The following is a 19582-nucleotide window of genomic DNA, read 5'->3' as shown; positions in this document are numbered from 1 at the left end:
AGTGTTGTGCTTGGTTCTTCTATACATGAGTTGGTTGTATACCCTTGCCATAGTGATATGCTAGGCTTATACGCTCGTATGCTAGTCGTATACCCTTGCTATCATAGTATAGGCTTATATACTCTCATGTGTGCTTATAGACTTTGCTACATCTTATACCTTGTGTGCATACATATCATGTATAGGCTAGTTGATCTATGTTACGGCATCGGTTGAGTGGCCATTTCCATGGTGGCTTCAGTGATTGTCACCATAGCAAGGATGGTTGAAGTGTTGTCAACAATGCAAGCATGGTGCTTCGATTGCTTAGCTTCACTGGATATAAGTTTTCCCCACACATTGCTAAGGGTAGGCAGCAGGTGGTGACAGCCCTGTCCATTCTTTGTAATCCCCCATGTTCGGGTACGCTGTAGGAGTTCGCAAATTAGCAGTAACTACGTCGGCAGACCGGTAGGGTACTGTCTCTCCGTGTGTGCCAAAGTGCATAGGCCTGGTCCCTATACAATGTGTATGTATGTTATGCTCGTATGATTTGTGCAGTATATAGGAAGTACATATGAACCTAGAGCTAACTCTTAGTCCTTCTCCCTAGCTTAGTTGTCTTGAGATGATTCCTGTGTGTGTCACACTACCCTATCCATCATTATCTTAACCCTGTCTTGAGTATATTGTCTCTATCCATCTTATGGTATACTCATATGCATAGTAAACTCTTTTGACCTACCCGCCTTCCTTTGGGAAATACGATACCCTTGGGAATACTCTTGGGTGAAATGCTACAACGGTATATCCATGTGCTTATGGATTCATTTGTGATCGTTAAATATACCAACATGTGTGAATCAAGGCCTCACATGATTAGGCACTCCCGAAGGTTGTACCCTTTTTTGCATGTATGGCTGTACGGATCACTGGAAAGACTTTCCTGTGAACCGATCCTTATATGACCGGAGTAGGCATTGGGACAGAATCCTCCATCGAGGCTGCCCCCTTACCACCATGTCCTATCCTTAATAGTTTCTAATTCTTTAGTCGGTTCATTTTATATTTATCCTAGAACTCATGCTTTGTTGGGGGTTTCCCATGAAAACATTGTGTGTATATTGTTCCTATGAAATTCTATTTCTATAATGACATGATCGGGGTCTTTAATAGGATTTTTGGGTTAGACTGGCTTAAAGACAAGGTAGGAGAAAAAATAGAGGTGGGTTGTTCCTATGGTTTTTTAATATTTAAGATAAATATAGGATAAAAATATGATCAAGGGGTGGATGCTAGGACTTGCCTTCATTGACGTTTCCTAGTTTGACCAGGTCTTGACTTCTCGCCTTCTATATCCTTAGCTGGCTTCTGGCCGGGTCTTGGTCACGTCCTCGGATCACACAACATATAAACAAACAAATATACAACAATTTTAGTAGTCAATGTATGACTAAAGAAGATGGAAAAGGATGGTTGCTGGACATTTTTGGGAAGTATCAGATTTCTAAGGATCATCCCTGGACAAAGGATGAATGGTTTATTAATTATATCTTGAATTTTTAAGAGAATTCTAAGAAATTTAGAATGGATTTTCTAGGGTTCTAGATGAGTGGCATAATGGCTAGGTTTTATTGATATCTAGGGTTTTGATTGGGCGGCATAACAACTAGGTTTGATATATGTGAGCTTTAAATCGGGTAGCACAATGGCTAGGTTTTGGAATTGATTTTTGGTGTTGGGTGGTGTGGATGGATTTCAAGGTTAGGAAACTTGTACGATGAGCTCAGCTTGGACCCAAGGCCTAGCCCTTCGACAGGTGGAATGTTGACAAGTTTCCAAGGGCTTAGGTTCGTGTGGGCGCTAATTGATTGCTAGGGTTAAGGGATTGAGAGCTTGCGTGACGGGCATCACTTCGACCTAACCTAGTGCTAGAGGTTAGCTATCCAGCGGTAGATGGAGGCTAGCAAGATCAAGTGGACACTAGAGAGCTTGCACAATGAACTCACTTCGACCACTAGGGTGGAGCTTAGGCAAGATCAAGCGGATGGAGGATTGAGGCTAGAGCTTACTCGACTGACTCACTTTGGCCACTGAGGTGGAGCTAGGACAAGATGACCAAAGATGGGCATGGGAATAGGCTTAGGTGGCCTTAAGATATTTTTAGGTATTCTCCTTGGGTTTTTGGAACATATGAAGGCATGGATATGTTTAGAATATTTTGTAGTATTTTTGGATAAAGTTTGGGAATTTTTAGAGAAGTAGAAGGGCTCTAAGTGAAGGCTTGTGTACACTTGCCATGTGTGCCTAGCATTTTTGGGCTGGCTGGTGCAAGGGTGGGGGCTGGCTCTGGCAGTGTTTTGTGGACCTGGGCTGTGCACGTGGTGGATCGAGGCCTCCGGTCCTTGGGTCCAGGTGAACCGTGTTCACCTAGGAGATGGAGGTGGCCGGCCCACTTGTCACCCACAGGAGGATAGCAGAAAGGGGGGCGGCCGGGGGTCATTTTTTTCCCTGCGTCGGCTCGCCATGGGTAGAGGTCGGGCGAGCTCGGGAGCTCCCTAGCCTAGGGCCTCAAGCTACTAGGCACCAAGGGGAAGGTAGGAGGAGCAAGGGGAGCATCCCGTTCTAGTCGTTGAGAAAGGGAGAGGGTATTAGGAAGTATACATGTATATTAGGATGTATTTATCCTTTCCTTGTACACTTGATGTATTCCTTGTACTCCAAGCTATATTGGCCATATATATAGAGGTCACCGCCCTCATAAGGGTATGTGGTGTTTTTCCATCCACTTCTCTACATGGTATCATGAGATTAGATCATGGGCCTCCTCTCCCTATGCCTTCCCCCTGATCCTTGCAACCCTAGGCAGCACCCCGCCTTGCTACACTGCTGTCACCCACCTTCCGCTGCACCTCCCCGACCGGCTCCCTACCCCCCTCCCCTGACTGGCTTCCTGACCAGCTCTTTCCCGGGTCCCCCGACCGGCTCCCCCCCGGTCGTGCACCATGCCCTCCGCTGACTCCTCTATGTCCAGCGACACCACCGCTCCTGCTGCTAATCCTGTGCCACCTCCTGGACCACACCCTGCTGCCAACGATGGTGCATCTGTGCTGCCACCTGGCACCGGTGGCTCCTCTGGCTGTGCGCCCCAAGCTCCTCCTGCCAACGACGCACCCGGCAATGGCGGCGGTGGATTCTCTACAGAGAGGAAGGGTGAGGCGTGACCACAGGGTGTCAGTGGCGCTACCTGCCTTGGTGCGGCGTGCTGCTCCGGTGAGGGGCGGAGGGGGCCTTTATAGGCTCGGGGAGGGAGCGAGGAGCCACCACGTCGCGCCAGGGATGAGGACGGGCGGACGGTGTGGCGGATAAGGCCGGCGAGGAGGGGGCATGCATGGTGGGCTAGCATTATTGGTGGCCGGGATTGGGGTGTCGTGTCGCCGACGTGTGTCAGCAGGCAGGCATAGGGTTGCCTTGGGAGCTAAGGCGCGCGAGGAGAGGGAGGGAGGTCCTGACGTGGCTCGTGGCATGGCAACGCAGCAGAGTGGCAGCAGTACGGCGGCAGGGTGAGGTGGCCTAGCACGGCGAGGTGGATAAGGTGGCGGGGGAGGATAAGGGAGAGGGGGGAGCTCGCTTGGGTGTGAAGGCAGCGAGGGGAGGTGCAATAGCTGGCGGCATGGGCTAGCGCGGCGAAGGGCCGTGGCGGCGGTGGGGTAATTTTTCCCCACCGGTGGCGGTGCACGGCTGTGGCGTGAGTGGCGTGCAGGAGCAGGCCTAGCCATGTCGCAGGCTGGGCTGCAGTGCGCGGCATTGGGCAGGTGCATGTGGTGGGCTGGAGGCGAGCTGGCCCGGAGCGAGCGCACTACTAGATTTTTGGACTATTGCCACGGAGCCCATTGCAACAATTGAAATTTAGATGCGATAGATAGGTGTTATTGCCACCATTGTGTAATTCCGTTGCAAAAGATTGATGTTGTAGCAACCATTTGAAAAGTGGTGGCAAATAGCTAATTCTATTGCCACATGTGCTTTGTGTTGCTATAATGACTCTTTTCGTGGCAATATGTAAGGGTTATTGCCACAAAATACAACAATGTTGCAAGTAGTAAGCAATATTGCTACTAATTTATCACATTGCCACATAGCCCATGGCAACAACAGAAAATATATTGCAATAGATAGGTATTGTCGTCACGAGTTGAAAAATGGTTGCGAGTCACTGAAAAATTTGCCACAGTTGTTTTGCGTTGTTGTAAAGCTTTTTTTTTGTTGCAATATGCAAGGATTATTGCCACAAAATTCAAAATAGTTGCAAGTTGTAAACAATATTGCCACAAACATGGTGTGTTTTCTTAATCTCCATGTGCGTTGCGATATATTTGTCTATATAGCAAAAAAAAGTGGTTGCATGAAAAAAGATGCTATTGCCACTAATTTTTGAGAAGTCGCTGAAAATTTTGCTACAGTTAATTTGTGTTGTTATAAAACTGTTTTTCGTTGCAATATGCAAGGCTTATTTCCACTAAATTCAAAATGGTTGCAAGGTGTAAAATGTATTGCCAGTAATTTGGTGTGTTGTATTAATCTACATGTGTGTTGCAATACACAAATTGGAACGGGTTGTAAATTATTCAGATCATGTTGCAGCAATTGGAAATAGATTTGACCAATTTCTGCAACATATGGTCCATATCATACAAACAAATAGAATGGACCAGGCAAAAACTGAAATCCACATTCACATATAAAAATGGAAAAAAATGTGGCAAGGTATCAGTCAAGTGAAACCCTTTTAAATGATTTAGTCAGCTAGACCAATAGATCATGTTGCACATTAGAAACTTCTATCATGCAAGTCTCATAATATATTATAAGAATAGTACATCATGAGCAATAGTTGATCTAGCACTTCTTGCATTACAAAAGCTTCTGTTCCACTATAGCCATTACAAAAGCTAGGCAGAGGTTATGCACCCACATCTTCTTCTCCTGGACTTCCTTAGCTAACCTAACATGCAGGCCATGGCAAATAGATTGAACAAAATTAGACCTATTCTGGTCTTCCACCATGCACATAACCAATCCAAAAGACTATGATAGATGGGAATCATAGCACTAGAGGTTTAGTTTCTAGTACCACTAGAGGTTCCAGCATGGATTATCTTACAAAGCAAACGTTTGTGAACCAAGACCTACTTCTTGTCTAGCATCTTCTTGTCAAGCCTCTTAAATGCTGCAACTAATTTTTTTGCCTTCTCTTTAGTTATGTCAAGCTTCCTGGCAATGTCATCTCGCTCCCGCACCACTTGTACTTTTTATTTGCCTGATTCACGTAGTTCTTGAAATTAAATTTCAACTCCTCAAAATCAGTCTGCAATACATCAAACAATAACTCACGTCAGCAATACACTAAGAATAAGAAATGCTTCCATTCAATTTGAAGATAAAACCATACATGTGTATCTAATAAAATATGAACACTAAATGTTCAATGTTTCTGCACAGCCCAAATATTTCATAATTCAATGTTTCTGCAGTGCTCACACATGTGGTCAATCCCATCTTCCGTCTCTATGTCGGACTCAGTTTCGGAGTTGAGGTCGTTGTTGTTTGCCACCGTCATGGCCTCAATGATAACTACATCGGAATCAGAGTTGCAACTGATCTTGTCCTGTCTAGATTTCACCAGGGACAACCCCCTCGAAACCGACCACGTGGTCGGCCACCTTTTCACGCCGCTGTCCAAATGTGGACGACGCGAGGAAGAACCCTTATTAGTTGCTGCCGTCTTGTTTGGCATTTTCTGCAATTCACCATCTACAATTGTGAGATGTTATTCTACAAAAAGGTTGGCACTAGTGAAATACACACAGAGCACCAAACATCCAAAGGATGAAATACAAATGAACTTGTTCTCAGGAACCATGTAGAGTTAAAATTTCTTCAGTAACCCATGAACATGCCAGCACAATCTTTACAAGTAACCATATTTCCATAGTTGGCATAGAAGATGAAAGTGAAACAACTCAGTGAGTCACATTCATTGGAACAAAATTCTCTAGAACTAATCATGTTTGAAAACACATAGCAACAAAATTCTCTGGAACTTCCCATTCATTTTAGTGAGAGTTGGACATCTTAACAATCCTCAAACCCTAATGGTGGAATCGATGCACCACAGCAATTCAGGATACACTATACATGGACAAACATCAATAACATAATTTGCCCACCTTTCTGACCTCCTTGGCCCGGGCAAACCACCCACTAGCGTCACGCAAGTTCTCCATCCTTGGCCCAGGCGGTGCGGATCTTGGGGAAGGGATTTGTGGATGGGGAGCGGCCGGGACTGGGGAGGGGAGCGGATCTAGGCAGCGCGGTACGGATCTTGGCGGAAGATGAGGAACGGGAGAGGAGGCGGACGGTAAGGAAGGAGAGAGGAAGCAGACAGGAAGGGAAACGGGAGGGGCGATGCGTGGGAGAGAGGAGGCGGACGGGACGAGGACGGGAGGGGAGGAGGTGGAGGAAAAAAAACATTGGCATGGGCTTTTGCCACATGGAGTTGGGCTTTGCCCTAGGAAAAACAAAATGGAGGAAAAAAAGCCTGGTGCGTGGTTGCCGTCGCCCCTAGTGGTGGTTGCCTGACCGTGCCTGATTTGCGGGAGGCCTCTAGTGGTTTTTCATCTATTATCTCCACAAGGTCGCTCTTGAGATTCCTCGTGAGCCTGCGACGAGAGGGTCGGGAAATGGCAGCTCGGTGTGCCTAGCGCCGCCTCCGACTCCGATTCTGGGTGCAAGTGTGCTGGTAGCTCAACCGGTGTTACTCATTGGCGAGGGTGGCAGCCGGTCCTCCGTACCGTGTGGCCACCTGTGCGGCGGCAGCAGGACGGCCAGTCGACGTGCAAGTGAATTTAGATTATGATGCAAATTAACTCCTGCACAGATTTTTTTTCTGATTTCTTATCAGCCGTCAATATATAACAAGTAGGTATTTATAAAATCTTTTTCAAATATAAGGCCCACATACGCAAAGAGGTATTTATAGATCACAATGATGCAATCGATGCAAACGCTGTAGTTTTCTCATTGCCTGACAGGTAACATGTTCCAAGTAGGTTGTGTACAATAATTGACAACAGTATCGTAGCCTGTTCTGTTCCACGTGATGATCCATCCAACATTGCTATCCAGAACTACAACAGCTCCACAATTACAACCTGAGATAGAAATTGAATGAATACATCAACAGCTTGTAATCTATAGACAAGTGAACTCAGCCGGGCTTTCAGCAATCTTCACAATTCCCCACTTCTCCACCATGAGCCGAATCAAACCCTTGAACATGTCAATCTTAGTGTTCCAGGCTTCATTACATCCATTGCGAACAAAAAAAGAAGAAGTATTTATTGCTTTTATAGCTTGACTCGGATGGAGGCAAATTAGGCCCAATCCTGTACATTAGGCGCTGATTGTAGCCAGGATACAGGGCAAGTAGCATGATGTTGCAAACAGATTAAAGCTATTAACAACCCTCGTGACAACAGCATGCAAATTTTCATTATTTTATTTTAAGGAAAAGGGTGTCATGTAATTTGCGAAGCTAAAAAAATACCAATTTCAGCCACCATTTCTACATTTACCTTTCAGTATGCAACGCAATGCACACAAGGCATCTATCTAGCATTTTCAAATATAGATATGAATTTTCAAATAGAGATATGCAGGACTCCAACAATAAGATACATAATGTGTACATTCAGGCCAAAGATCCAGCAAGTTTGAGCAGAGTAAAGACATTTGCAAGATGTTGGATATGGTTGCTGCTATCAGCAAAGGAAAACAGTCAAGAACATGCAACAGATAATGACTGCAACTTACTGTAGTGATAATAACAACCATTCAAGCAGCCAAGACCTAGGAAGGGCAAGAACCAGCGTGGGAGAAATGCAAGTCAAAAACTGCAGGTGAAACTCCATCAAGCTTAAGGTAAAGTTAAAATGCACAACTTAGAACAACCTTGCTTCAATAGAACTAAAATCAGACACATCATAAATTAGCACATCCATAAATTAAACAAAATTCATGTGAAGTGACAGGTAATTTTATAAGCTGCAAGTAAATTTTAGCTTGTTTCAGCACTAAACCACAAGTCAGTGCTGCAGCTGTTTGTTGTGTGCGTAACCCATATAGGAAGTGCAAAGAGAATGGAGTATTGACAGTTTAACCGTGGTTCTCATCACAAAATCTTTAGTTTTCATCATACATAGCTGTTATTTTCTCATGTTATGTTCACACAGCGATGACAATTGTACTTGCACGGGCTAACTTATAAATTGGACATGATTGCATTGATCACAGAGCATCAAGAAAAAAATGTTATGCATAAAGTACTTGAAACAGAGGAAATGGTTATTGAAAGCATAATATTCAGTTAGAAACTCTGAGCTCAAGATAAAAATGATGTGGCACAACTGCTGCATCAGATCATCTCTATTACAGGAATTGTTTCGAGTCTATTAGTTCTGAATATTTTGTTTTCGTTAGTCATCTCATGTATCTTCTAGTTACAGTAGAAAATGTCTTCTAGCTATAGACCTGAAAGATTGCAGCATAAATATCATAATTCATTATTGACTTTCAAATTTCAAGTATAATTTCATAACCTTGGTACAATGACAGTTTAATTGTGTGCTTCATTTTGTTGTGTAAATGCAGGAGATTAATTAGTGTGTGTGACTTTGATTTGTAATGAGTTGGAAGGATGTCGCATAATGATGATAGGAGTTGGATGCGGCTGCCACATGTATCAGATGAGTGGCAAAAAAGATTCAAAAAATTTATAGAGACTAGATTTGCAGGCACTTCTAATAGAGATGCGGCACCATGTCCATGTTCAAGATGCCGTTCCATGTCATATAGAACAGTTAACAAAATTAGAAGTCATTTGGTTTTTAGAGGATTTTTGTGAAAGTTTCATCCAAGGGGAAGAAGAAGAAGAGGATTCAAATGAGAGCATCACTGGAGGAGTTGGCAATGATGGTGAAATTGGTGATGGTTCGTCTATGAACGATTTGGTTTTCTCACTAATCAATGGTGCGATACATGGAGACATCACAAGTAGTGGAACTGAAGAGCCAAATGAAAGCACTAAGAAATTCTTTAAATTATTAATACAGGTGAAGAAGGAACTATATCCAGGTTGCAAGGAGGCTACTAAGGTCTCATTCATTGTCACGTTATTTCAGATTAAGTGCATGTTTGGTCTTAGTAACAGTGCACTAGAGGCTGTACTTCAGCTATTCTCGCTTGTGCTCCCTAAAGGTCATTGTGTTCCAGATACTTTGGATAACGTGCAAAGGGTAGTTCATGATCTTGGCCTGGACTACAAAAAGATACATGCATGTATCAATGATTGTGTTTTACTTAGAAAGCAATATGCTGACTTGGATAAATGTCCAACATGTGGAGAGTCTAGATGGAAAGTTGCTGGTTCAAGTGAGAAGGAGGTAGCGAGTGGTGATGCTGCACCAAATAAGCGTGTTCCACAGAAAATCCTAAGGTATTTTCCAGTGACCCCTCGTCTACAAAGGTTATACATGAGAGTGACCATATCTTAATATATGCGTTGGCATAAGGAGGGATTTGTCCAAGATGGAAAAATGCGGGACCCTGCTAACTCCATGGCATGAAAGCACGTGGATGAAAATTATAAGGAATTTGCTTTGGATCCTCGTAATGTAAGGATGAGTCTTGCATCTGATGGTTTCAATCCATTTGGGATGTTGAACGTGACATACACTACATGGCCTGTGATCCTAATCCCTTACAATTTGCCTCCTTGGTTGTGTTTGAAACAATCGTTTTGGATGATGTCAATATTGATACCAGGGCCAAAATGTCCAGGAAATAACATTGATGTGTATTTGCAGCCCCTCATCGATGAGCTAAAAGATCTTTGGCTCAACGGTGTTGAGACATGGGATGCAAAGGTAAAGAAGAATTTCACTCTATGTGTTGTTCTATTTTGGACAATTAATGACTTCCCAGCATACGGCATGCTATCCGGTTGGAGCACAAAAGGCGAGTTTGCATGTCCATACTGCCACAAGGATACTGACTATTTATGGTTGAAATTTGGTTCCAAGCATTGCTACATGGGTCATCGCCGATTTTTGCCAATGGATCACAGGTGGCACCGCAACAAGATTAGCTTTAATAACCAAGTGGAAACCAGGGAGCCTCCAGTGCCACTGGATGGGGAAGGGGTGCTGCAACAGTATGAAAGCTTTGAGCAAGTGACATTTGGGAACACGACAAGAAAGAGGAAGAAGAGTATTTTTTTTGAACTGCCTTAATGGGAAAAGTTGCTTGTAAGGCATAATTTGGATATGATGCACATTGGAAAAAATATCTGTGAGAACATACCAGGGACTTTGCTTGACATGGCACGTAAATCCAAGGATAGCGAGAAGGCTCGTCTTGACATGCAACATTTGGGCATGAGGAAGGATCAACATCCTTTGGTGATGAATGACAAATACAGTTTGCCTCCAGCGTTGTACAGTTTGGGTCAAGATGACAAGGTATATTTATGCAAATTTCTGCAAGGTGTCAAGATGCCTGATGGTTACGCGTCTAATATCAAGAGATGTGTGGATGTGGCAAGGTGTAAGCTTTCTGAACTCAAAACTCATGACTATCATGTTATATTTCAGAAACTATTACCCATTGTGGTTCGTAACATACTCCCACAAGAGGTTGTTAAACCACTGATTGAGCTTAGTAGGTTCTTCAGTGCAATATGTTCAAAGGAGTTGAGCACCGAAGAGTTAGAAAAATTGAGCATTTTGATTAGAGAGACTCTTTGTCGTCTAGAGATGATCTTCCCACCAGATTTTTTTGATATCATGATGCATTTGCCAGTTCATCTTGCTGAAGAGGCTAAACTAGGAGGACCTGTATGCTATAGATGGATGTATCCAATAGAGAGGTATCTACGTACGCTGAAAGGCTATGTGCGGAACAAAGCCTATCCTGAAGGTTCAATAGCAGAGGGATATATACTACAGGAGTGCATGACTTTTTGCTCTCACTTTTTGGATGACGTGGACACCGAGATTAATCGTCCAGAGCGTCATGAAAGTGTTGTAGTAAATGAACCATCAGCTGGTTTAAGCATATTCAGCAACATTGATTATACTAAGGATTTGCAATTGAATCAATTTCTAGGCTAGATATGCAGTGGATGAGGCATTGGATATTAACAAATTGCGATGAGGCTATTCCATATGTCAAGTAAGTAGTAATTTTAATTTACTTTCCTTTGCAGTATGCACGTACATATTTTTTTATCGACATTGTATTGCCCCCTTTTGCCCTTTACTGTTGTGAGCATATGGATTTACTCAGAAAACAGTCTGTCAGGAATGTTGAACAATGTCATAGAGATCAATTTGTAAGCTAGTTCGAGCGTACGGTGAGCTACAATTTAATTTAACTTTTATTGCTTTTAGTGCACGTGTACTTATATATTGTTGCAAATAGTTTAATTGACAATTAGGAAAAAATTTTATACATCTTGCAGATCAACAAACTTTATTTTATGCAGAAGGAAAAACAAGTGATGCCATGTATGCACTTTCTCAAGGACCAAACCATCGGGCGCGTGTTTTCAATAGGTGCTTCATCAATGGATTTCTGTTCAGAACTGCTCATGTAGAGAAGATTCTGATTACACAAAATAGTGGTGTTGTTGTGAATGGTGATGCTACTACTGGCAACATCGACTGGTATGGTCTAGTCAAAAAAATCTACGCACTAGATTTTCCTACACAAAAGGAAGTCATCCTGTTTCAATGTGACTGGTATGATGTGCCTGCTACCAGTAGGAGCAAAGGTAGAGGATTCAAGAAGGATCAGTATGGTATTATAGATATCAATACAACTCGATTGTGATATTTAAATGAACCTTACATTTTGGGGACACAGACTCAGCAAGTGTTTTATGTGAAAGGTTCGAAGAAACTAGATTGGTGTATTGTTATCAGAATGAACCCTAGAAATGTGTTTGCCATGCCCGAATCAGTAAGTATAGATAACAAGGAAGAAATTGATGTTGACTCACTTGACGTCGGAGTGGGAGATATGATCGATTCGGGCAGACATGAAGAGTTGACAAATTGGACTAAGTCATGCATTGAAGGTGTCACTGGTGACTCTTCTGTTATTCAAAAGGCACTTGCCGAATCCGTAACTGAACCAGGAACTATTGGCTTAGCAGATGAAGAAGAAGATGATGACACCGACGACTACATCAATGATGGATACGTTGCACCTGCGAATTCTACTGTGGAAGGAGCAGACGATGTGTTTTTTGTTTAAGTGTCATAATTTGTAGCACCTAAGTTTGACCTATTTTAATTAAAAATAAACATTTTTCAGCTTCAAACGAGCACAGTGCTGTTTTCACAGTTCTATATCACCAGTTTTTTATCTGAAAAGGGATGGCTAAGGACCAACAGGTTACTCATTTACTCAGCACGTGTATTATGAAATTCAAATAGTTACATCCTTCCTGTATAAATTCCAATTTTTTATTATTGTTTCAGTCTAAGAGGTACTTCTACAGTTCTACTGAAAGCCTAATTTTCACATGCATAAGTTATATGCAAAAGCCAATATCAATTTTCAAAGCCAATAATATGGCAAAGAAAATTGACAAACTTGATGCAGTTTCATCTATTTAACCTTCACAGTGAAGGCCTAACTCTCATTACTGAAGATTCGGGTTTTGGGGGTAGCACCTGGATGCTGCCGTGGTCGGTGACTTCGAGTTGAAGAAGTCGGAGGAGATCACCACTGCCCATGAAGGCTCAGCGTAGGACACGTGCGCGAGTCCTCAGCCCCCGCGGCGGCCGGCGACCTACCCATTCCCTGGCGGCTGGCGTCAGACTCCAAGTGGTGTGCCCCTTGGTTGCGGAAGGAGCTGGGACGGTGCAGGAGCTCGGGTGGCGCAGGAGCTCGGGGCGGCGCGATTTGGGGCCTGGAGGGGTGAGGAATGGAAGGAGGGGGTTGGCGGCAGTGTAGCTGATTTGGGATGAAGTGAGTGAAACGGCAGAACGGAGCTGATTTCATAATGGGCCGGCCCACTTACTCGTTAGGTGCGCCAGCGTTCATGGCCACAATTTGGTACCACCTCGCTCACGAAGAAGCTCCTTGCCTTACTTAAAAGCGGAGGCACACAAGCATCAACGAATTCTTCTATCAAGTCATTGCTTTGCCATCTCATTCGTTACCTGACTGCTTGCTCTTGCTGGGCTCGGTTGGGCTCCCTCTGAGGTTGAGCCTGATCGGGCCCCTTGAGCAGGTAGTCCTTTTTTTTACTTTTATTATTTTTATTTGCATCTTATGCTAGTTTCGAACTACATATATTATGCATTTGGATCGCCCATATTTATTTTCATATTATGCTAGTTTGGAACTACATATATTGTGCATTTCAATATTTGAATGAATTACGTCCTTTTTTTAATTTGCATCTTATGCTAGTTTGGAACTACATATATTGTGCATTTGGAACTATATATATTGTGCATCTCAATATTTGATGAATTACGTTGAATTTACCTAGTAGAGCACTAACCTCCCGAGTTTTCTACCAGTGTTTGTTTTTGTATTTCTACATCAAAATGTCGAACGTTCCTCCTCCGTATTTGTCGAAACTGACCTCACATCTGCTCTGAGGCAAACGCTCTAACCCATCGAGAAGCTCCATCCAAATTGGAGTTGATGTGAGCACTTCGAAGCTAGCTGAGTCTACAAAAGGGTGGGAGCATAAGGCATCGACAAGGAAACCGTGGATGACAATGGGTTTAGAATTAGAATAGAATGAGGACCCTATACCGTGGATGACAATGGGTTTAGAATTAGAATAGAATGAGGACCCTATCGAACAAATAGAGGAAAGGCACCAATGGGTTTGGTCTATCTTTTCCTGATCTTTGTTTGTCCCCTCAAAAAAAGGCATGAGAGGACGTTGCAGATATCCAGGACAAACACGACTTCTTCTAACGCTAGAAGACCACCGGAACAAACCCGAGAACAGAGCATGTCGTGAAAGACGCACACGGGGTAGGCATGCTTCGACTGTGTCTCCGGGGCACAGTTGAATGTAGATATTATGAACGTGAGGATAAGGATACCAGTCCGATAAACTAGGGCAAGTACTCCCCTAATGTGCTGATCGCTAGGGCATCCAGGACCCCAGCGCGCAGCGATGAGGACGATGGCGTATTAATTTTTTTCCTTCTAGAGGCCACACTGCGACTCCAATTTTTGCGCTAGAACTTCCGCACACTCGGTTTTGCGCATTTTTGTCTCCCTCGCTTCACGCGGTCTGCGGTTTTCTCCGGTTCAGCAGCTTAGTTTCCTTTAGTTTATGCATCTCTCATTTAAAGACAAACATAGAAATCAATCTAGAACTTCTATTTAAATAGCTGTAGCTTTTTCTAGTATCTTTTTCTTTTTTTATATACCTGCAGGGGCGCTCCAAGCACATGCCAGAAACGCCATCTCCTGGTTTCAAAAAAAAAGAAACGTCGCCTCCTTCTTCTCCAACCGCACGCCGCCTCCTTCTCGATCCAAGCGCACGCCGCCTCCTTCTCCAAGCGCCCCCCTCGCACCCTACTGCGCCCGCACCATGCCGGCCCCACGCCTCGCTTGCTCCTGGGTGTGCCCCACACACGCCGCCTCCTTCTCCAAGTGCCCCCTCGCACCCTGCCACGCCCATGCCCCGCTTGCCCCTGGGCGCGCCGCGCGCCCCACGCCCCAACCAATTTTTCCCGCTTGCCCTACCCAATTTTTCCCGCTTGCCCTACCCAAATATCCCTTCCATATTTTCCAAATTGGATCTACTAAAAGTTCGGTGCCAACAATCTCGGTTCCTTGACGTGGGGGAGAGGGGGGTGACGACTCTCGGTTCCTTGACAAGATCGCCACTAAAGACGAAGAAAGGAGGCCGACTCCTCCCCACACCGCCGTCGACCAAGGGACCAACACCTCCCTTCATCCTCGTGATTGGCACACTGCAGGGTCCAATGATGAGGATGAGATTTTGTTTGATTGTCCCCCAACCAGGTATGTTATCTGAGGCTATTGCAAATCCAATCGAAATTCACCTAGGGTTATAGTCCTATCTGATATTGGATGATCTGGATACATGAAGATTGGTTATATTCATGGATTAAAAATTTCTACTTGGATAGGATTGTAATCTGTGCTACTGATATATGGAAAAATTCATAGATTAAAAATCTCTGCAACTGATTTATGAGAACTTGTTTATGCAAATGCCTTGCGCAGAATTTAGATACAGCTTTTGCTGAAATAAAAAGGTTACTTAAGAAAACATTGCTCATCTGATGCATGATTACACAGTTGGATTGTTGGCTTGTTACTGCCACAATAGGAGCTTAGTATTTTGTACAACCAAAGTTCAGAATAGCAACATATAAGTGCTACATTGTGAACAGGTTTAATTGAGATCATTCCAAAAGTTAATATTGCTCACTAGCATTTTCGTTGTTCACGAAAATCCACTCTGTGCTCATCTAGCAACTTTAGAAATACCCCTCCTCATGTTCATTTCTCAACAACTCCAACAAGTAGCATTAATGATTTATTAATATGGTTTAGAATGAGCAATGTTTCCTACTTCTCTGCTACTGATTTATTAATTTGATTTAAATCTCTCCTACTGATTTATGATTAATGATTTATTCATCAGATTTACTATATCATGTCCTTAAGTCTCCAATTACAATGTCCCATCCTGCTGTACAATGAAGAATTTTTTAAATTCAGTGATATCCACAACATCTATTTAATTACATAACTATGTCCGAATTGTGGTTGCAGACTCACTGGGGAGATGTGGCATGTAATTATCAAATGCATCGGATATTGCCGAGTTCACTTGTGATAGGGCTCATATCACATTTTACAACTTGGTTTGTATAAAATCAAAGCTCAGGTACTGTGGACGGGACTTCTTGTACTATAAGGAGCGATGTGGCAGGGACACAGCAAGCCTCGTCTCAATTGATTATGACCTCCAAATCAAAGCCATGGTAGAAAACAATGTGAGAGAGAAGAAAATCAGGATACTGCTAACAAGGGATCAAGAGACTAACTTGTAGGTAACCATAACTCCCTTGAAGCGACGAAGGGAAACAACTACACATGGATCAATGACAGAAGAACAAATTGATGCTTACAAGAAATAGCTTCAAAACCTGCAGCAAGATCAACCAAACACAGGTAGGTACAATTCCACTGGTCACAATTTATATAAGCTATGTGTCGGATTATCCATTACACTTACATATTCGTTACATGCAGAATTTAAAGATAATTATAGGGATGAAACCATCAAGACATATAAAGAATGGTTAAGGCGTCAAGACTATCTTCAAGACATTAGTAATTTCTATTCATTCACTCAGCACTCAAATATAATATTACTTGTGCGAACAAAAAATGTATAGACTGATCGATCCATTGTATGAAATGCAGTATCTTATTTAGATCAGGATGACAATGATGTTGAAAACCTTCTTGATGGCAGAGGTCTTGCTAGCATGCAATTAGCACCAACAGATAGGCCATCTCATGCTCGGCATGAAAAAAAAAGGCTAGAAATGGTGTGTTATGCATTTTAAATTTTTTTAATGTCATGTTCCCTACTGCAATTATTGACCATATTTTACTTAATGGATTCATAGGAGACTCCGGTGAAGGACGCAATAAAGGTGGACGTGGTGCCCTCAAGGGTTTATCAGCAGCCATAAAGAGGATAAGGAGCGGCTCACAGAAACCTAAAGTTGAATTTTCCACAAGGCTGGGAGGTCCATAGGACCTAACAGCCCGTCATTTGTGGATGAAGTGGTAATGTTTACAAGGAAAAGGGCTCCACTTATTGGAGTCAAAAAGTGGAAAGACATACAGGAAAATGTGAAAAATTCTATAGCATCCGACATACTGGTATGTACGATGTTTAATTCTGTTGCCTGATTGCTATAAGAAATCTCAAATAATCAAATACTTCTCCTTTTGAATGTGTTCTCACATAAACAGAATAGGTGGGAGCTTGTAAACGTTGATGATGAAAAGGAAAAGATTTGGGCCATCGCAAAGGAGCGATACAAATGATGGAGATCAACATACAGTGCTACGTACAAGGTGTACAACAGTTATGCTGGAAGAATGAAACACAAGCCAGAAGACATTGACATTGCTGAATGGCACTACCTGCTGTTGTATTTTGGATCTCCTGATTTCAAGGTTTGATAGCATTTCCTTTTCGTCCTTTCATAAATCACATGTCAGAATTATTATTTTGATCAGTGCACTACTAACGTATGTTTTTACTTAAACCTTACGCAGAAAGCTAGCAATCGGAACTCCAACAACCGTAAGGAACAAAAGACAAACCATATCATGGGGTCCAAGTCATTTTCCAAAATTAGCCATGAGCAGGTAATGATTCGACATGCTGTATGGTCTTTTTGCATACATGTCAAGCTAATGTGCTTCATTCATGCCATCATAGAGAGATCCGGATACAGGAGAAGAACCAAGTGATTTAAATCTTTGGAAGAGTACTCATATGAAGAATGGGCAATGGTCAGATGAAGCATCTAAGGCTGTCTATGTAAGTAATTTATAGAGTAAACCGGTAACAACATGATTCATAATATTTTTCATGTCCAATGCTAACACCAATGTTGTTGTTTCAATTAGGACAATGCATGCCTAATACTTTCCGAGAGAGAACACAATGATGATACATATTCCATCTCGACTACTGAGGAAAACAATGTTTTCCAAACATCCTACAAGCAAAGTACAGGATGCAAAACCTCTATAAAACATGGTCATGGTTACTTGTCTTAAAACCCATCACGCAGTGAATTGCTGAACGCTCAGATCCAATAGCAAGCTCGTGCTACAGAAGCGGCCAACCGGAGAAATAATGTACTCCAAGATAAGGTTGACAAGTTAGAAGAACAACTTGCAAATGAAAAGGTTGAAAGGGAAAGGATATTGGAAGAAAAATTGATACAAATTCAACAAGAAGAGAATAAGAAAAGGCGAGCACTTAGGGAAGAAATCATGTTAGAGTTGGTATCAAAGATTGAAGAACAGAGACAAACCCCATTACTTCAGGTAAAAGCCATTTGGATATTTGTTACACACATGAGCATATTGGAATGTGTTTTGTAGCTAAATTCCTTCCACCTGTTTTTCCTATGTAGTGTTTTTCCTATGTAGACTGACCCACGGAGCGTCATCCCAGTGCAGCTACGCCAACAGTTGACAAAAATGCTACCAAATATAGAACGGGTACAGTGTCTTGAGGTCTTTTTCAAAGCAGCAAAAGCAATGTGGCAGAAGAATATATTACTTCACATCAACTACTGAATGTTGCTAAAAAACGTGTACGCACAAGAAGCCAACAGGTATGCAAAAGCAAACCTGATTTCTAATCTATGTTTAAGTGCTTTAGTAAATTTATCCAAATTTTAAGCCATCATTGAAGAAAACAAGGGTTGTACTTGGTTAGAAATCAGCTAGAAATATAATTTGTTACGAAGAGAGTTGTTGTCTCAAATAGTTGAAAATTCAAGTATTTGGTTTGTCCCATCATCCAACTGAATTCTGAAATATATCTTGAACTACTTCCAAGGGATAATATAGGATTGACTAGGTGATCAGTTGAGTAGAGTTCCAAACTTTGTCTAATGTATGAAGTGATTTCTTTTATGGTTCTGTCTTGGTACACCTAGGTTGCTAAAGATGTGGTATTTCCCGCATGCTTATTTTCGATGAATCCTTTCTAACTTGTAGTGTGTATATTAAACATAGCTTTGGGGTTTCCTGTCTGTAATCCGTTGCAGCAGTGATCCTCTTATCGACAACTAAAACGCATCCGTGATGAAGTGTCAGGATGTACATGTCTGTGTGGCACAGAACAATCTTGTTTGAGGCAGAGGACACCCGGTGGGTTCAGGCCTGCTTGGTAGGTGATGGCCGCTGCAAGAGTAGTGAGCAGCAGAACAAGAGAGCGAGCCCTCTCCAGCACTTGATGTTCTTGCTGCTTGGCACTAACAACATCACAGAGAAAAAAAAATCCATCTAAAATTACTGAGAAAACAAATTCCATCTCAAATTAACTGCAAGGACGAAGAAGGATTTGTGCTATGTAATACCTGCCATTCGAATTGCCAGTGTTTGGCTGTCGTTGAGTGCTCTGCCCCAAACAAGATTGTTCTGTGATTGTTCTGTGCTATGATATATTTGAACAATAATGAGCGGTTAGTTCATGCATATGTGCAATATTTTTTATTCATTATCGGTTAAGATGTGAACTATTGCCAATTCAGACTTTGGTTGGAGATTGCTTCGAATTGCATGACATTTTGTGTTGTTGGCTTTGTGTTGTTGGGACAGGAGCCATCATATTTCGTTCCAATGAGCTTCTTCTCTTTTGTCCCTTTTGAAATATATCTAATTTGTTATGAAGAGAGTTGTTGTCTCACATATATCT

Source organism: Setaria italica, chromosome VIII (genome assembly GCF_000263155.2).
Source record: "Setaria italica strain Yugu1 chromosome VIII, Setaria_italica_v2.0, whole genome shotgun sequence".
Lineage (NCBI taxonomy): Eukaryota > Viridiplantae > Streptophyta > Magnoliopsida > Poales > Poaceae > Setaria > Setaria italica.
Note: the sequence above shows the minus strand (reverse complement) of the source record.